This window comes from Lepisma saccharinum, chromosome 19 (assembly GCF_977018435.1).
Source record: "Lepisma saccharinum chromosome 19, izLepSacc3.1, whole genome shotgun sequence".
NCBI classification, from domain to species: domain Eukaryota; kingdom Metazoa; phylum Arthropoda; class Insecta; order Zygentoma; family Lepismatidae; genus Lepisma; species Lepisma saccharinum.
Genome location: NC_139247.1, coordinates 71,654,896 through 71,671,234, shown reverse-complemented (window position 1 = coordinate 71,671,234; position 16,339 = coordinate 71,654,896). Strand labels below are relative to the sequence as shown.

General features: G+C 40.5%; 1 protein-coding gene across 6 annotated transcripts in view; it reads right to left on the bottom strand.

Annotated features, from left to right (window-relative positions):
• ATP8B (ATPase phospholipid transporting 8B) overlaps positions 1 to 16,339 on the bottom strand; it is a 198,971-nt gene that overhangs the window by 129,778 nt on the left and 52,854 nt on the right. Inside the window, exon 1 of one of the 6 annotated variants that reach the window (XM_083141077.1) lies at positions 12,893 to 13,235. The exons of 3 other annotated variants lie outside the window; for them this stretch is intronic. The gene's annotated coding sequence lies outside the window, so the exon portion shown is untranslated. Of the gene's footprint in view, positions 1 to 12,892; positions 13,236 to 16,339 lie in introns of those variants that run through there. 2 more of the 6 variants (XM_083141073.1, XM_083141078.1) reach the window with 2 other exon arrangements.

Genomic DNA, 16,339 nt, shown 5'->3' with positions numbered 1-16,339 from the left:
TAAATACAGTTTGCAATCCCCTTATCAGGCAAGCGTAATTCCTACTGCCGAATTTCGACCTGGCAATGCACATAAACTCTCCCCTCCCTGCAACTGACCTTTGGAGAAGTAGAAGCAAATTTTTCACAGAGCAACCTAAAGAACTAGAGAATTGTCTATCCTTAAAACACAACTTTGAGTAAAACAAATCCAGCTCCACACATTTTTTTTTTTCATAAATCTTAAATATTTACTAATGAAATTAGTTTGCTAACGCAAATACGAAGTGGCCCCCCTGCGTTGCAGTCTCTAGCGTAGCTCTCGCATAATAAAAAAGTTCTTAATATATAATGTTACTCAAAAACACCATTCCCTCCAAGCATGTGAAATCTTAAAAAAAATATATCCTCGACGAGAAGGGGAAACCGCAATTTATTTATTTTTTATTTATTTTCTTATTTTTTTTTTTCAACCACCCAATGTCGTATTAAGTGGGTACCTAGAGGAAACTGGGGGTGGGGGGGTAAAAACGGCCAGAGGCATGATGCTGATCACATCACCCCTACCTTCGACCGTGTATAACAGAGCATGGGGCTTTAACTCCACACCCCTCGATACCTCCAGACCGTGCTGCAGGGCACAGGGAAGAACTTCGCTTTTTTTCTTTTCTTTTTCTTTTTACAATTATCACCATCATAAGTGTAACTTCAACCATAATTATTTTTAACAATATAACCAAGGAACCCCCTGGTTCGATACCCGTTAGAGATACATAACGGTTGTATATCCAGTCCCGATTAGTCTTTCTGCACATAAAGTGGACTTAAAACTAGAGAACTCGAAATATGATACAAAAAAGTTGCAGACGTAATTTAGTCATAGCCACAAACACCGATGACCTCTCTGACGTCACTCAGACAGACACATTTGCTCAATTCCGACCTTATTCATGCTACACACAGTTCGTATCAAACGTTGACCAACAAACAAAGGATAAAATTAACTTGTAGTCACCATCCCTTTCGAACTGTCGGACATCGACCCCAACAGACGCACTTGCCTCATCCCTAGGTTGCTCATGCTCCACAAAATTCTTATCAACAACGTGACCAACACATAAGTTTACTCACAGTCATCAGCACTATCAACGTCTCCGATATCTACAGACATGTCGGAGACAGGCTTGGCTCATTCTAAGATTAATCATGCTCCGTACATTTCTTATCTACAGAATGACCAAGCTTAGGTTTACTTATAGTCATCAACGCTATCAACCTCTCTGATACCAACACAGACATGCCAGGACATGCCCGTCTCATTCCGTGCTTCAGCTCGCTCCTCAACAATACTTTCGTTTACATGTAACGTCATAACTTGGTCACACATAAACCGAAAGTCCCCGATGACACCCATGTAGATCCCCCAGTCACATGACCAATCTCCAGCAATCAGAGCGTTGTGCTCAGGAGACTCCTTGCTCAGGGTGAAGATTATACACTTCAACACCAAAGTCACGTGACCAGTCTCAACCAATCACAACTTGGGGCTCAAATAACTCATCACTTAGGTTAGCTTATGCCCTCCAACGCTACAAATACAGAGACACGCCCCCGTAAACCCTACGTAGAGTCACGTGACCGTGCTCGTGACGTCACAAAAGTTAGGTTAACTTAGACCCTCCAAGACTACGAACATTTAGCCACGCCCCCCATAGAGTCACGTGACAGCTCTCGACCAATCAGATCTTGTTCCCGGGAGCCTCCATACTACTCATATTGTTTATACACGTAGTTACCTAATTAATTAACATATTAATAAATATTTCAATAAGGGAAAAAAAAACACTATTGCCCTGACACGGGAGCAGGGTAACAACGAAGAATCAATTTGAAGCAGATACTACCGGAATCTACAATACAAAAACAAGTGAAAATGCCGCTGTTATGGAATCACTCATTCACCCTAATATACATTCGGTTTTGGTAGAAAAGCCACGTAATGGTAACAATGAAGTAGCAATACACGATGCAAGGTTGCTTTACACGGTAGCGTGGATGTTGGAAGGGATTTTACAGTTTTCCTAAGAAGGCAGGATTATTTCATCGACCTTCACGGGTGCCACGTTTCCACGTTGTTCTGAGCGAATCACAAAGCATCCGTAACGGCTTGCAGGAAATAATTTCTGGTCGATCGAGTGTTAGGAATCTCCTTCTTCACCGTGGGAAGAAACGAGCCAGCAAGCAACTCCGCACAAAGGATGCCACTTTGTGGCATTGGTCACGTACAGAGCGAGCGGTGTTCGTGCAGGATTCCCAAAAATGAAAAATTTGCAGTAGAAGAGTCAAACACTATCTAGTTTCCTCATTTTCTTATTGTAAATCCGCTAAAATTGTTAGGATTAGTGCATTTTTTAATTATCATTATTATTTTTTTGTAAAAGAGACGATACGAATAGTGAAGATGGAAATTAATACAGCTCAACACTTCGATAATATTTTTAGATTTTAAAAGTATTAAGGAGCTATGGCAGGGTGTTCACCAAAATAACAAATCCAAAATTATTTTCATGGCTTTCTCTTTTGACCTTTTTTCGTTTCTCTTACCCTTTATTTGTAAGACCCCTGCTTAGGTAAAGTTGGAAATTAACAATTAAGAAAATACATATTTTTTAATGAAAAACTCCTACCAAAAGGCCAGTTAAGATGAAAACTGAAGCTGTATTTAACAAGAGAATTATACTTGCTTTATCTATTAATGCACTCTGGACTGCGATTGTCCCTTCATACATCTTATCTTACCATCATTCATCCTCATCTTCACGATTAGCCAAAGGGGCAGAAAAGTGAAGTAAAATAAACTAAATTAATCAGTCAGTCAATTGTGATAGCAGAACTTCTTGACCACAAGTGTAATTTCTCGACTTTCATGACTGTTAGACACCCTGCATGGAGGAACAGATCTAGAAACGAGGAAGACATTTCCTTGTTCGAGAACTATTTTCCACAATTTATATTTCACAAAATCATAAGTCATTTGCCGCCCAATGGCGTAGTGGTAACGTCGTAATCGAGGGTTCGCTGGTTAGATACCCGGTGGAGGGTTATAATGCTTCGGATCCCACTTTATCTACACGTCAAGTACCGATTAGCCTATCTGTGCATAAAGTGGACTTAAAAAACTATTAAAAAACTCGTTAAGTCATGATTACAGGCTAAATTTGTTTTATCTCAAACTAGAAATTTTAGTTTGTAATTCTGAGGCCGGGAGTAAGCAGGAAAGCGAGGAAGGACTGAAGTCACGACTGAGGTGAGGATGTATGAGGACGTGAATGAGGACCGAACCCAACCTAAAGAATAAGACAGAGGAGAGAAGGAAAGAAAACAGGAGAAAGAAAGGGTGACGAGATAGAAAGCACGACGAGGGCCATGAAGAAATAGGAAAACAAAGAAAGGGATCGAAGAAGAGAAAAAATGGGAAAGAGGAAGGAAAGAAATACGAGGGAGAGAAAGCGCCATACAGCAAGTAGAAAGAACGAGAAAGATTGCACGAAAGAAGAAGGGATAAAGAAATATGGGAAACGAATAAAGACACAGTAGAGGGAGAAAGAACTAGGGGAAGAAACAATAAGAAATAACGAAGAAAAAAGGAAACTGATGAAGGAAAGGGCGAAACATAACGCTAAGAGGTAGTAAAAACGGAGGAAACAGAGCGAGAAAGAGAAAACAAAAAGGGGGAGAACAAGAGCAAACGAGAAGAAGACGGGAGTTAGAAATAGTTGAAAAATGAGAAAATGGGGAAACAGGAAGAAAAGGCAGGAGACAGACAGAAAGCAGTTGAAAAGAAAGGGCGAGAAAGAAAGAATGAATGGAGAAGAAAAACAAAGGAAAACCGAGAAAGAAAAGAGCGAAAAGAAAACTGAGGAGAGAGATAAAGAGAACTTAGAGGAACGGATTCCACCAACTGATTACACGAGGCGCAAATGGCCAAAACCGGATAAAATTTTCTATCTGGATATCGGATCCGCATTTTGCGTGCGACTTCCCAACCATCCGACTCTCGTAGAGTGTACAGCACAGATGCAGGTCGTTTGACGCCTCCTCTTCCCACATTCGAAACTCGATAAGGTTGGTAACATGACAAATACTTCGAGGCTCCAGCACCGCCCTATCCTAGCTACAGCAGGCATGTTTCGCTAATACCTTGATTTAGATTCTTCACCTTTGGTCGTTTTCTACAGTCGAATGACTCTTTATAGCAGTAGGCCTCAAGCAAGTTGTTTTAAGTTCGCTTTTCTGCCACCTTTGGCTAAGTTGAGGATGGACGATAATATGGTGAGATCGATGAAGGAAGGGACTCAAAGAACACCCATGCTCAGTCAGGGATTCGAAATCGGGACCCCTGGCGTTGTAGCAACATTTGCTAACCACTCCGCCACGGGGGTCGACGGTAGCTAATCGGGACTGGACCTACAGTTTCAAGTGGCAGTAGTACCATCACTGGGTTCCTCGTATTTAAAAATCGGCATCGTCTCGTATCTCCGCAGAAACTACCTACATCTGGGACTTTGACCTGTTGATCAATAGATGAATCAGTAATCTTCTGAACGGAAGGTTACCCACTCATATGATTGATTGCTTTATATAATTCATTTGATTCGGAAGCAATTTGCAATATAACAAAGTGAACGTGAACAAGGAAAGTTAATGCATTCACTTGCCTTGACTTTTAAACTAATTACAGCATAATAGTACAAAGAAGTTCCCTGCCGCGGCGACTAAACCTACAATTCACTTTATTCTTGCTGATTAAAAATATTACTATATTTAGTAACAGGCAATTCTGATCACGCGCAGGTTACCAACTAAATAAGTTACTTCAAGTTATCAATCGAAGAAACCACCTTCCTGATGATCTAGTGAGAACTAAGTTCTATCCTTTTTGTTTTAATGTACCGGTGGCGAGAATTAAAGTTACCCAACTCAGAGCCCCCTGTAGCCTGTTTGAGGCATCGTAGAACTCTGAAATTTGATGAATCCACTATGCAGATCACTGGGAAGATGATGGCGACAAAAAAAATAGTTCAATTTTCCGCCACCAGGTTGAAATGTGGCGCTGTACTTCCATGATGGGTCGTAATAATGACGTAAAATGCTATTGGTTATGGATTTGCCATTACCTTGCAATCTTGCAATAAACGAGATATTATTTTCTCGCAACTTCCAACCACTAACAAATGTTTTTCTAATTAATAACTCAGCTAAATCACTTTACGTGATTATTTGTACAACCCATCATGGAAGTACAGCGCCACATTTCAACCTAGTGGTGGAAAATTGAACTTTTTTTTATCGCCATCCTCTTCCCCATGGTCTGCATAGTGGATTCACCAAATTTCAGTGAACTTTAATTCTAGCCACCCGGTATGCTAATCAGTTCTCAAAGTAAAGCTGCAACAATTACAGGAACAGAGTGTCTGACCTCACTGCTCAATAGCAATGATACCTAACTTTTTTTCTTTTTTTGTTACTCTATTGTTAAGGATTTACATTATATTCCATTACAGCAAAATAATAAGACCAGTATACCTTCGTTCCTAGAAGCTAAGAGCTATTTATTTGAATTATTGACAAGTCCACTTTATGCACAAAAAAGGCTAATCGGGGTCTGGAATTACAGCTTAAAGTGGGATTCGAACCACTATGTGAATCCACCGTGTATCGAGCAAGGGACGGCTTGATTAAAAGGAGACAACGTTACCGCTATGCCATCGGGGAAGCCCAATTTGAATTTATTCTAAAACTTAGTACAACGTACAAAAGTGGCCGAACTTCGATAATACTCAACTTACACTCGTGTGTAACCTTTCTCGCAATACAACATTACTTGTCAAATTCCTGTTTCTTGAAAATAAATAAAATACCATAGATATTTGTCTTCAAACCACGCGGGGAAAGAAAACGGTTAATAATATATGTGGCCTTTGATGTTTAGAAAAGCTATGCTAGTTGTACTTTCAAAATCAATAGAAGTCATTTCCTATCAATTCGTAAAGCCACTATCGAATTTCTTAAGCACCTGTATCTGTATCTCCATAAATATGGAGGTTTGCTCATTTTTGGAATAATACAAGAGCCAAAACGTACATTAAAAAATGTCGCTATTATGAATATCATTACAGTTTGCGCCATTCAAAATGTCACCAATAGTGATGGAAACTTTCCAATAAACCTTAGTGTTATCAATTTCCTAAAATTTTTCTTCCATAAACTGTTTCTGATATCTGGTTCCCTACATGCCACAAAAGGATGCCGATGCCAGATCCAAGAAACCTGTTCACTAGTGTCACCCTGCAACATCATTGGATTTACTTCGAAATATCTGTTTGATAGGCCATGGATAAAGGGTAAATATACCGGATGTGATCTTTGACCGTGACAGCTGATATCAGTATTTAGAACCAAATCTAAAGAGGAAAGAGAAAGTTCTGAATTCTGATGATGACAAACAAAGCACTAGAACAATGTTAAATTAGTTATTTCCGGATATCCTGCATAATGGGGAAGGGGATTTTATAAATTTGTTTCTGCAGGGTATCCGAAAGTCATGCAACCGAGACTCTGAACGTACGAAATTTTGTACAAAAATCGATAGAGATATGAAACTTACACTGGGTATTAACTTAGTCTATGTAGATATTTGTTAAACATTAAACAAGAAAATCATACTCTTCATGAACATTCAGTATGCAGAAAAAGTTACTAAGGTACAAAAAAGTTTTTGTATGAAGTAAATACAAACATGGATAAAAGACAGATTTGGAATCGCTTACAAATATTTATCGAACTGATAAAAGAACGTTTTTTTACGTATTTTATGCACTGCAGACGTATTTATGGGGTTAATTATGACATTCATTAAAAAAGGTTTTTTTTTATTACGAGGTGCACTGGCAACATTGGTAGTGTCAGAGGGCAGTATCAGGTGTGCCCCACATCTGGCTATGTTATTCAAACACTTCTCAAATGAAAGGAAAGATTTTATATTTATCGTACAAAAAGATGGGTAGGTTAGTTTCTAGTCCGATAATTTTTTTAAAAAATTGCGAAAAATATTCAAGAAAGACGAAAAGAATATCATGGATGTACCGCTAGAATATAAGGGAAGGGAAAAGGAAGTTGGAAGAATGAAACTGAGAAGATGGGAGAAAACTGAAAATGTTCAATTGTCAACGGGGATCAAAGCCCCTACGACTGTGCCAAGTCGTTAGTATAGAATACCAGGATATTTAAAACTGAAAATTATTAGACATACAAGAATAAAATTGTGTCACTGAATACGAAACACTTCAAAATCTAAATCCATTACACTATTTTTTAGTTTTTCAGCATTGCAATCCTATACGAACTACTCCGTGACAGACTTAATTCCATGCCCTTACGGTATGATTACATATATGATCAGGGAATTTATAAATACAAAATGAGGTTGATACTGAGTACGTACATTGTCTTCAGTTTTTTTTAATTTTAGAACTGGTTTGTTTCGTGTGGCACGAATGGGAGAGAAATAATAGTTTACAGGATTCTTGTTGGAAAACCTGATGGTAAGAGACCTGTAGGAAGGCCAAAACGAAGATTGAGGGATAATGTTGAGATGGACCTAAAGGAAATGGGTACGAATGGAAAATATTGGATTGATCTTGTCCAGGATAGGGACAGACGGAAGGCTTGTGTTGCTGCAGCTATAAACCTTCGTGTTTAAGAATGCTAGAGACTTAGTAGTTAGTTCTTGTTTCGTGTTTCCCGACACTAAAACGACTTTAGGGAAAACACACGGCAACATTCTCAAAGGGTAAAGGCGGTACGAACTCTGCTCATTAGTCAACCGTAACATAGCAACATAGGAATGCACATTCAAGGACCAACCGACACAGAAAATGCGGTACGGCATGTGAATTAGGTTGTACACGCCCAGCTAAGCATGAAATGAAGAACGGTAGAATACTGTATTGGTTGTAAAACACGTGATTTTTCTTCAGCACGTGTTACAGTGATCGACGTTTATTCAAGAGGGCGAAAATTGTCACGAGAGGCAGTGAAATAAACTCATTTTGGTTTTGAAACTTGACTGACAATGTATGTCACACGTGCAGGAACCGTACTGCAGGTACAGGTATAATGCGTAACTTCCACTTAACCATTAATTTCATGTGAGTAAAATGTGGATGTATCCTTCCAAACAATACCCAGTGCAGGTATTTTGTGTTACGCCCGAATCACACAAGGCTAGATTTCCTGCGGTTTTTTCCAGTTGGGCTAGTTATGTGGTACTGGCTCATCCGCAAGATTTACCTCACACGATACTTGTTACCGAACTTGTTGGTATACTTTTGTTCCCACAAGGCATTGCGCAGAGCAGGCAAGCTAAAGATATGGACGAGCGATTTGAAGAACGTTGTACGAGAATAGCAACTGCTGTTATTAAAAATTAAAATTGAAAGAAAAGTATGGGCTAAAAATGGACTCTAAAGACAAGAAGCGTTTTCATGAAGTCGGGTATTTATATTCATTCAATTAGATTCGCAGGATTCGTTCAACAAAAAAATATTTTGTTAACTAAATATGTCAAACATTTAATACAATGGTAATAAGTGTTCTCATTATCGGCTAATCACATCTGTCGTGTACAAATCTCATCGCTTTGGTAAATTCCTAAATATTAATGAACACGAAAGCATATCTTCTCTGTTACTTTTCTTTCATCGTTCAGCGAACAAAAACAACACACACTCTGAAACTACAGGCAAAAATCTTTCCCATGCCAAACTCTCAGATTATCTTCACATGACCAAACTTTCCCTCTGATTGGCTGTTCCACAGAATCTAGCAGCGAAAGCCAGTTGCAATTAGAACACGGTCTAGTTGTCAAAACCAGTCTAGCAGCCAACATTTCCAGCCAGGTAGTAAGTCCAGCGCCAACTACGGCACTCCTACTGGAAATTAGTTCCGTGCCTGTATTCGCAAGTTCAACTGTCATTTTCTGGCGAGTTGGAATCCACAGAACATTTCCACGCGAAGAGCATTTATATAACAGATGTGTCAACGCAGATGTGACACCCAATATTACGCAGCAAAGACACCGATAATGACATTCAGGTCTTTGAGGTGAAAGCTGTAAAGGTTATTCCAAAAGGCCATTGACAGACTTCTCATTATGATGAAAACTCGTCTATTGTCTACACAACTCCAGAAATATCTGTGCGCCGCAATTTAAGGGTGCAGAAGGTATTATTTCCCAAGAGGTTCTCGAGTGTGACTCAAACCGCACGAACCATAGCAGGTTAACGAGGTTCTGCCTATTATATAACTACAGCCAATGTCGTACAATCCTGCCGTGTGGAAAATATGAAACCTTGGTCAGTTCCCTTGGAAATTCAGAACTAATCATGGCCGTACACAAGGGGAGAGTTTAACTCCCATTTGTATAGTAAACATTTTGCACTAATTGTGTAATAAAATAAGCAAAATCTCGAAATGGGTCAAAACACCACACTGGCTGATAAGCTTTGGAAAGTTATTTTAAACGTAAACTTAAACAATATTTTTTATGATTAACATAATTTATATCAAGCTGATATTTACATCTTAACTGTTAACAGAGATAATTATATTGGTAATTAGTAACTATTAAATTATAACGATTTAAATTCCACCACCTTTGGGCTGCAGTAAGTTGAATCCCACCTAATATTTCTGTATAAAAACGGCGATGGAACTAATCCTGTAGATTTTTCTGTATATATATATATTGGTGTTATGAGCGGTTCAGCCGTGGAATCCAAAACCACACGACATGGAAACATTGTACACTAAATCCCTCAATATGACTGAAAAATTTCGGAATAGATTGCAGCTTTATTTAACTATTATTAAAAAATAGTTTCATTTGCTGCCCAATTCATGGACAAGCTGAAGAATTAATGCAAGATCATTCAATCTTATACATCTCAATTACAAGACAAGCCTTAACAATATCTGAACATTAATAATCGCAGATGAAACATTCTTAGCACAAGTCGATCAAAATAATTGAATCGAAATAAAGTTTACCCGGCATCAGTACAACGCAAATGTCTCGCAATTGTGCTGAAGACTACAGAACAGTGTATGAGGTCAGTCCTGCCTCTATTCCTTCAGCACGTGTTGTAGTGATAGACGTAATATTATCTTGTCGGATGCCTTCCGCGCATCAACCGCACCACTTGTATTTTCAAAAATCTACAGGATTAGTTCCATAGCCTATACAAAATAATGTGTAAGTGTAACCTTCAAGCAAAAAGCTTTTCGTTCATTTTCAAGACTTTCATTGTTCACATTTTTAGATGTTTTTTTAGGAAAATCTTAAAGGGGTCTTTTTAGGATATGATTTTCAAAAATTCATAATGAGATGCAAATAAGTTTTGAAACAGAAAAAATGCCCTTCAAAATAAACAACAGCTAAAATTCCTACTGCTGTACTTGAAAAACACACTCAATTCCCCATTTTAACATGCCGGTTCTACTGGTCTACCTAAAGGACTTCTCCACCAAGAAAAAAAGTTGTTACCTTGATCTTCATGCTGCTTTGGAAAACTGGTTGTGTAATATATGTCACTTTCTCCCCACTAACCTCCATGATTCATATCACATTCTTTTCCGTTGATATGCAATTGTAAAACATCTTTCTTCAGCGCTTAAGATTACGAAACGATAAATTATTGTTTTGTATGTTACTTCAGACGGTGGGTAGAAGTTTACGTCAATGAATAACTTTTACATTCAGTCTGCATAACCAGTTAACTTCCAATTTTGAAACAAGTTATCTTTAGCAGCCAATGCTAACAATTAAAACAGAATCAATACGGAAATATGGGATGCTGAGGTGACATTTTAATATATACAGTATACCCATGCATGGTTTCCCTGTAAAGCTCCAATTTTTGAGTCCTCAAGCTATCAAATAATTTAGCTGGTCTCGTCCTTGCTATATAAATGGAAGTATGCTCTGTATTTTCATAACAGATTTACGCTAGTATGGTAGAGGAAAATTCACTGGTTCTCTTGTAATCAAGGAGTCAAGAGGTTCGATACCCGGGAAGGCACATAGTGGTTTGGATCCTACTGCAAACTGTAGATTTTGTTCCGATTAGCCTATCTATGCACAAAATGTACTTAAAACTTACTTCAAACGAACATAACCAATCGAAGATGTAAAAACTATAGATATTTTCGAAGGAAAGCTTCGTAAACATTTTTTTTTACTATATTAATCATTGCGGAACAAAAACTGTTTTGCTGTTGATATCTAGGTACGCCAATTTCCCTTCTTGTAAGAACATTGAAGTTAAAATTTGATTACGTGAAAATAAGTCTTCTAAAAGTTAAACAATTCCGATAACTAGTATTTAAATTATTTTCGGCTTACACAATTGTCTACTTCCGGTTTAACCACGTTACTATCGGTGGGTGCTTGGATAAACGAACGTGTCATGCCCGATACCAGGTTCGAAACAACCGACGGCTTATTCCAAACCACGAAGTCGAATCGAAACGGATATTTTTTTTTGCAAGTGTCATGTCGCTAACTGGCTTTGCTAAACTAAGGTCAATCATGAAGATCACTTGTCTGCCCTCGAGTAAAGGGGTAATCATCCTAATCTTCCAACTAGACTTCAATACAAATACAGACAGCATACATACTGGACCACGACTACATACCACACTCTCATGCTTTCCACGAAGCCTGCCACGTAACAGAAAGGCCACAAAGGTTTGGATCTCACGATAGCCTTGAGGGGTCGCTGCGGTCTTGCAATCGAAGCCAGCAGCTGGAACTAATGTTCGTGTTTTGGTTTCCTCATAGAATGGGCCAATGTGAACTGTAGGAAACTTGGATAACTCCATCTGCCGAGGGCATTTTGGGTTTTCACATTAACCGGGGAATTGTAATGTCGGGGTTCGTATCGAGCCGGGGCACAAAAATCGTGGTTCGGATCCACTATAGGCTCAGTCTCCATTCGAGTCTGTGCGTGGATCTCGAAATAACCATCGTCAGCCACGTCTGTGGCCATGTTGCTACCAAAAGTTTGGGTTCGAGTCCAAGCCCTGCTCACGAGGACCGTATTGACGAGACGGTCTCATTCTCGATCTAGTTTCGGTACAGTGGCGGCGATTGGGTTCCAAAACTGGGAAGGGGGCAACGTGCCAACACTTGGAGGGAGGGGAAGAACATTTTACCTTCCTTTGGTAGATAAAGCATGAGGATAAGGTTTAGTATAGAACGGGGGCAAAACGCCACTGTTTCGGTACATACCATTCTCGCCTCGGTGGTCGATTCACCATCTCGGCACCGAAGGTTTCGTAGCCGAGTTTCGGCATGGGCGAGTGCCCCTTCATCAATGTAATAAATACTTAATCCTCATCGTCGCGATCAGCCAACAAGCGACAGCAACGCTACGCAGTATAACAACATTTAAAGCAACTTTAGTTAAATGTTACTGCCGCAACGGACCTGCTACATTGCAATCTGCACGGTGACCGGCATCAACTGATGCTATTTGTAATTTCAGTTAGCTTATGTTTACCTAGCTATTCTTCCTCTTTAGGATAACTGGTGAAAGGGCACTCACAAGAACGTCCATGCCCTGGCCAGGGCTGGATGCTGGAAGCTTCGCGTTCGACCATAGACGCTTGCACCACAACACAATTAAAATACAATAGCGTACACATTACCTCGTAAAGCGGCAGCGAAAACATACTAGTTAATGCGATGCGGTATGCATGGTAGACTACGACCGCCACGCTACAAAGCCACGAGGCTGAATTAGCACACGCGGACAACCGTCAAGCTACCACCATAACACAGAGCCACTAACCTGCTTGTATTTGCCGTTGCCATGTGAGCACGGCTCCATGCCGTTTCCATGACAATCCACAAGTTTACATCAATCCCGGTCACTGGAAAAGGCAAACGGGAAACACAAACACCACACACGCACTGGCCACCACCACTCAACTACGAGAAAGGCACCGCAACAATCTCTTCAGCCGTCCACCGTCCAGCCTACTGACTCGTGCGCAAGGTGATCGTCATGGCCGCCGAACCTTTGACGAACGCAAACACAGCCATTGAAGAAAAAAAGGTGTACCACTGGGTCGGCGGGCGCGCGCGCATCTCATCTGACACGCCACAAACTATGTAAGCCAAGCATGCAACCTTATCGCATCCTTCCTGGCAGAGTTTCCTCAACCTTCAATTGCCTCGCCACGGGAGGGGAAAAAAAACAGGTGAATGCGTTACGTACCACGCACGCACTCCCACTAAAGCAGCACCGCCCCTTTCTAGTCACCTCACGCCGGCCTTTACATTTCTCGGCAATTCAGACCAGTTACTTTACAGTGAAAGTTTATTCGTCTCGTTATCTGAGGAAATGGCAAGAAATCCGGCAACACTGGGTTAAATAAACAAACAACAAACCAACCAGTTGATGGTCAACCGCTTCTCGGATAACTGTTTCTACCCAATGATTTATCCGAGGTGTTAAGGTGTTACGCTTTCTGGATAAATCTGATTTTCTTGTTTTAAGTCTACTTTATGCACAGCAGACAAATCGCGACTGGACCTAAAGTTTAAAGTGGGATCCGAACCACTATCTGCCTCCAACGGGTATCAAACCCGAGAAACCATTGATTACAAAGGGGCGACGTTACCACTACACCATTAGGAAGGCGCTTTCAGAATAAATGTCAACCTCCCTTCCACGTAGTACATTTTGACTGCATTTTTCACAGCAAAGAGTATCTGGCGTGTGAACCCACAGTCAAGTTTGTGGGGCTTGTGTCCTGGTGGCGCAGTGGTTATGACAGCGCGCTGCGACGTCAGAGGTGTTGTTTGTGAGTGTCCTTCATCAGTTTCGTACCATCACTCATCCTCATCGTTGCGATTAGCCCAAAAGTGGCGCAGAAGCGTGGTAAATTAACCTAATTCAATCAATTCTCCACATGGTCGCCATGACGTCAGGGGGTCCCGTGTTCGAATCCAGTCCTGGGCGTGGGTGTTGCTTGTGAGTGTCCATTAGTTTCATCATATCATCACTGATCCTCATCGTCACGATTGGCCCAACGTGGCAGAAAAGCGACTTAATTAAATTAATTCTCCAGATGGGTTTGTATAATAGGGCTAAACGCACCGAGGAGCTCCGAGTCAACTTGCAGACGATTTACTTTTTCAGGGAAGTTGGAGAATATGGATACAATAATGAAGGCAATGATAACAGCAAGGATCTATCAACTTCCCCATGAGGAAATTCATGTGGAAAGTATACGAGGAAGTCGTTACGTATAACACTCCCATTACGTGAAAATAAACATAAGGAATATAATAGAAACCCAAACGCAATTCCCCGAGAAAGCCCTCGAAGCAGCTCCTGAGTGCGGCCGGCAAGTGACCTAGCGTGACCAGGTGATCCCCTTTTGCGTGCTGTTTTCGAACTCCACCCACAAGAGGTTTCCCTAATTCCATTCGTCATAGTGCCCGGGTGGAGAAAGCACATCATCCTGTAGAAAAAGAAAGAAAAAGCCATAGGACCCAAGGGAAAAGGGCGTCCGTCATGAGGCGGTAGTGGAACAACTTCAAGCAAGCAGATTTAAGGCGAAGAGTGACAGTTTCGCACGGTATGCATTTATTTCAATATCATCGGAATAGGCACATCCCCAATAATCAAATAGTACAAGTGTATGGATTTCTCCATGTTGCAAGTGGGTTCGGGTTTTTTTTTTTTCAAGTTGATCATTAAGCTATAAACGATCGTAAAAAAATACAGAATCTCTTGTATTATTCCTAATGTACAAGGAACTTCAGTTACGGCTAATCAAGTGAAAGTTTCTACTTTTCTCAACATAAAATCTTCAAACTGTCCTCTTTCTGTTCATGCATTTTTCTACACTACCGGAAACTTTATATTCTCAAGAGAACAAGTAAAATAATACTCCCATAAGCGTAATGCCAAGTTTTCTGCCCCTCCTACAACCATTCAGCGCACAGACCTATTTTTCTCCAGCATGCTGCGTGGAAGATAATTGCGGGAGGAACAGTTTCGGGTCCTCGCGTCTGACTGGACATGGAAACTCTTCTTCCAAAACAGTTTCTGTTGGAGCTCGAATCTTTTTGCCGCGCCACGCAACGATGAATTAATATTTCTATTGCTCGCGTCGTTTACACGATGAAAAGGAAATGGATATTCACTCCAAGGTTGATCCCAAATTGGGATCCGCGGTGGTCTAGTCAGACGGGCTCTAGCGTAGCCAAATGGTTAGCACTCTCGCCTTTGAGGAGAACGGTCGCAGGTTCGATTGCAGGTTCGGTGGCAGCTCAAAAAGAAAAGAAGTCGATCTCCGTGGTGGAGTGGTCATCCAGGTTTCCGGATTCGAATTCTCGGCAAGACATGGATGTTTGCGTTTGTCCTGGTGAGAAAATAGAGAACATTGAGTAAAACTGATATGAAGAAATATAGAGAAAGATAAAGGCAGGAGAAACAACCGCTTAGGGGCTTGCGATTTAATTTTTAAAAACTGGTACGGCGGAAGAGCCGGGTTCGATTTCCGCGGTTGGTGATCTAAGGTAGAAATTTTACCGGTCTTGTTCCTGCATAAAGTGGCTCTGTGGTTCACCCAGTCTCAAATAAATGGGTGTGTACGGAAGGCCGGGGCTTAGTGCTGACCACATCATCTCTAAAACATGGCGGAGATCTAGTATGTTGGGCCCTGCATGCGCAACCTCATGGCCAAGGGGAATCTTAACATTTTTTTCTCCAAATGCATCAGCTATCGTGTATGAGGTAGAAACATCTCATCTAATCCTCCGCGTTCCTTTCCTACATATGCTAACAGATATCTTGCTGAAAAATTATTTTTAAACATCCGTGACGAAAACACAATTAGTGGAGGTCTTTTTAAATTGACAATGAAACTACCTATACAAAGCAAGAAAGGCATGTAGTTAATGTCATTTCGAAAATCCCTTACCATATTTCAAAAGGAAAGCATCCAGAAAGCGTACGCCATATTATTTCGAAATCAGTGGTCTTCTGAAATATTGAGAGAAAATATACTCTCATATAAGTTTGAATGTGCTACAGAATTTGTTCGGTTACTACACTCTAAAAAATATGCAACTGAGTTGCCACCAGAAGTGGTGTAACATCGTAATTCGTACATCACCACACCGCCATTGGTGTAATATTACACCTAATTGGGTCTTAAAGGCCTCCATACTTGGTGTGGTGTGACGTCAACTGGCGGTAATTCATGTTATAGGGGATATT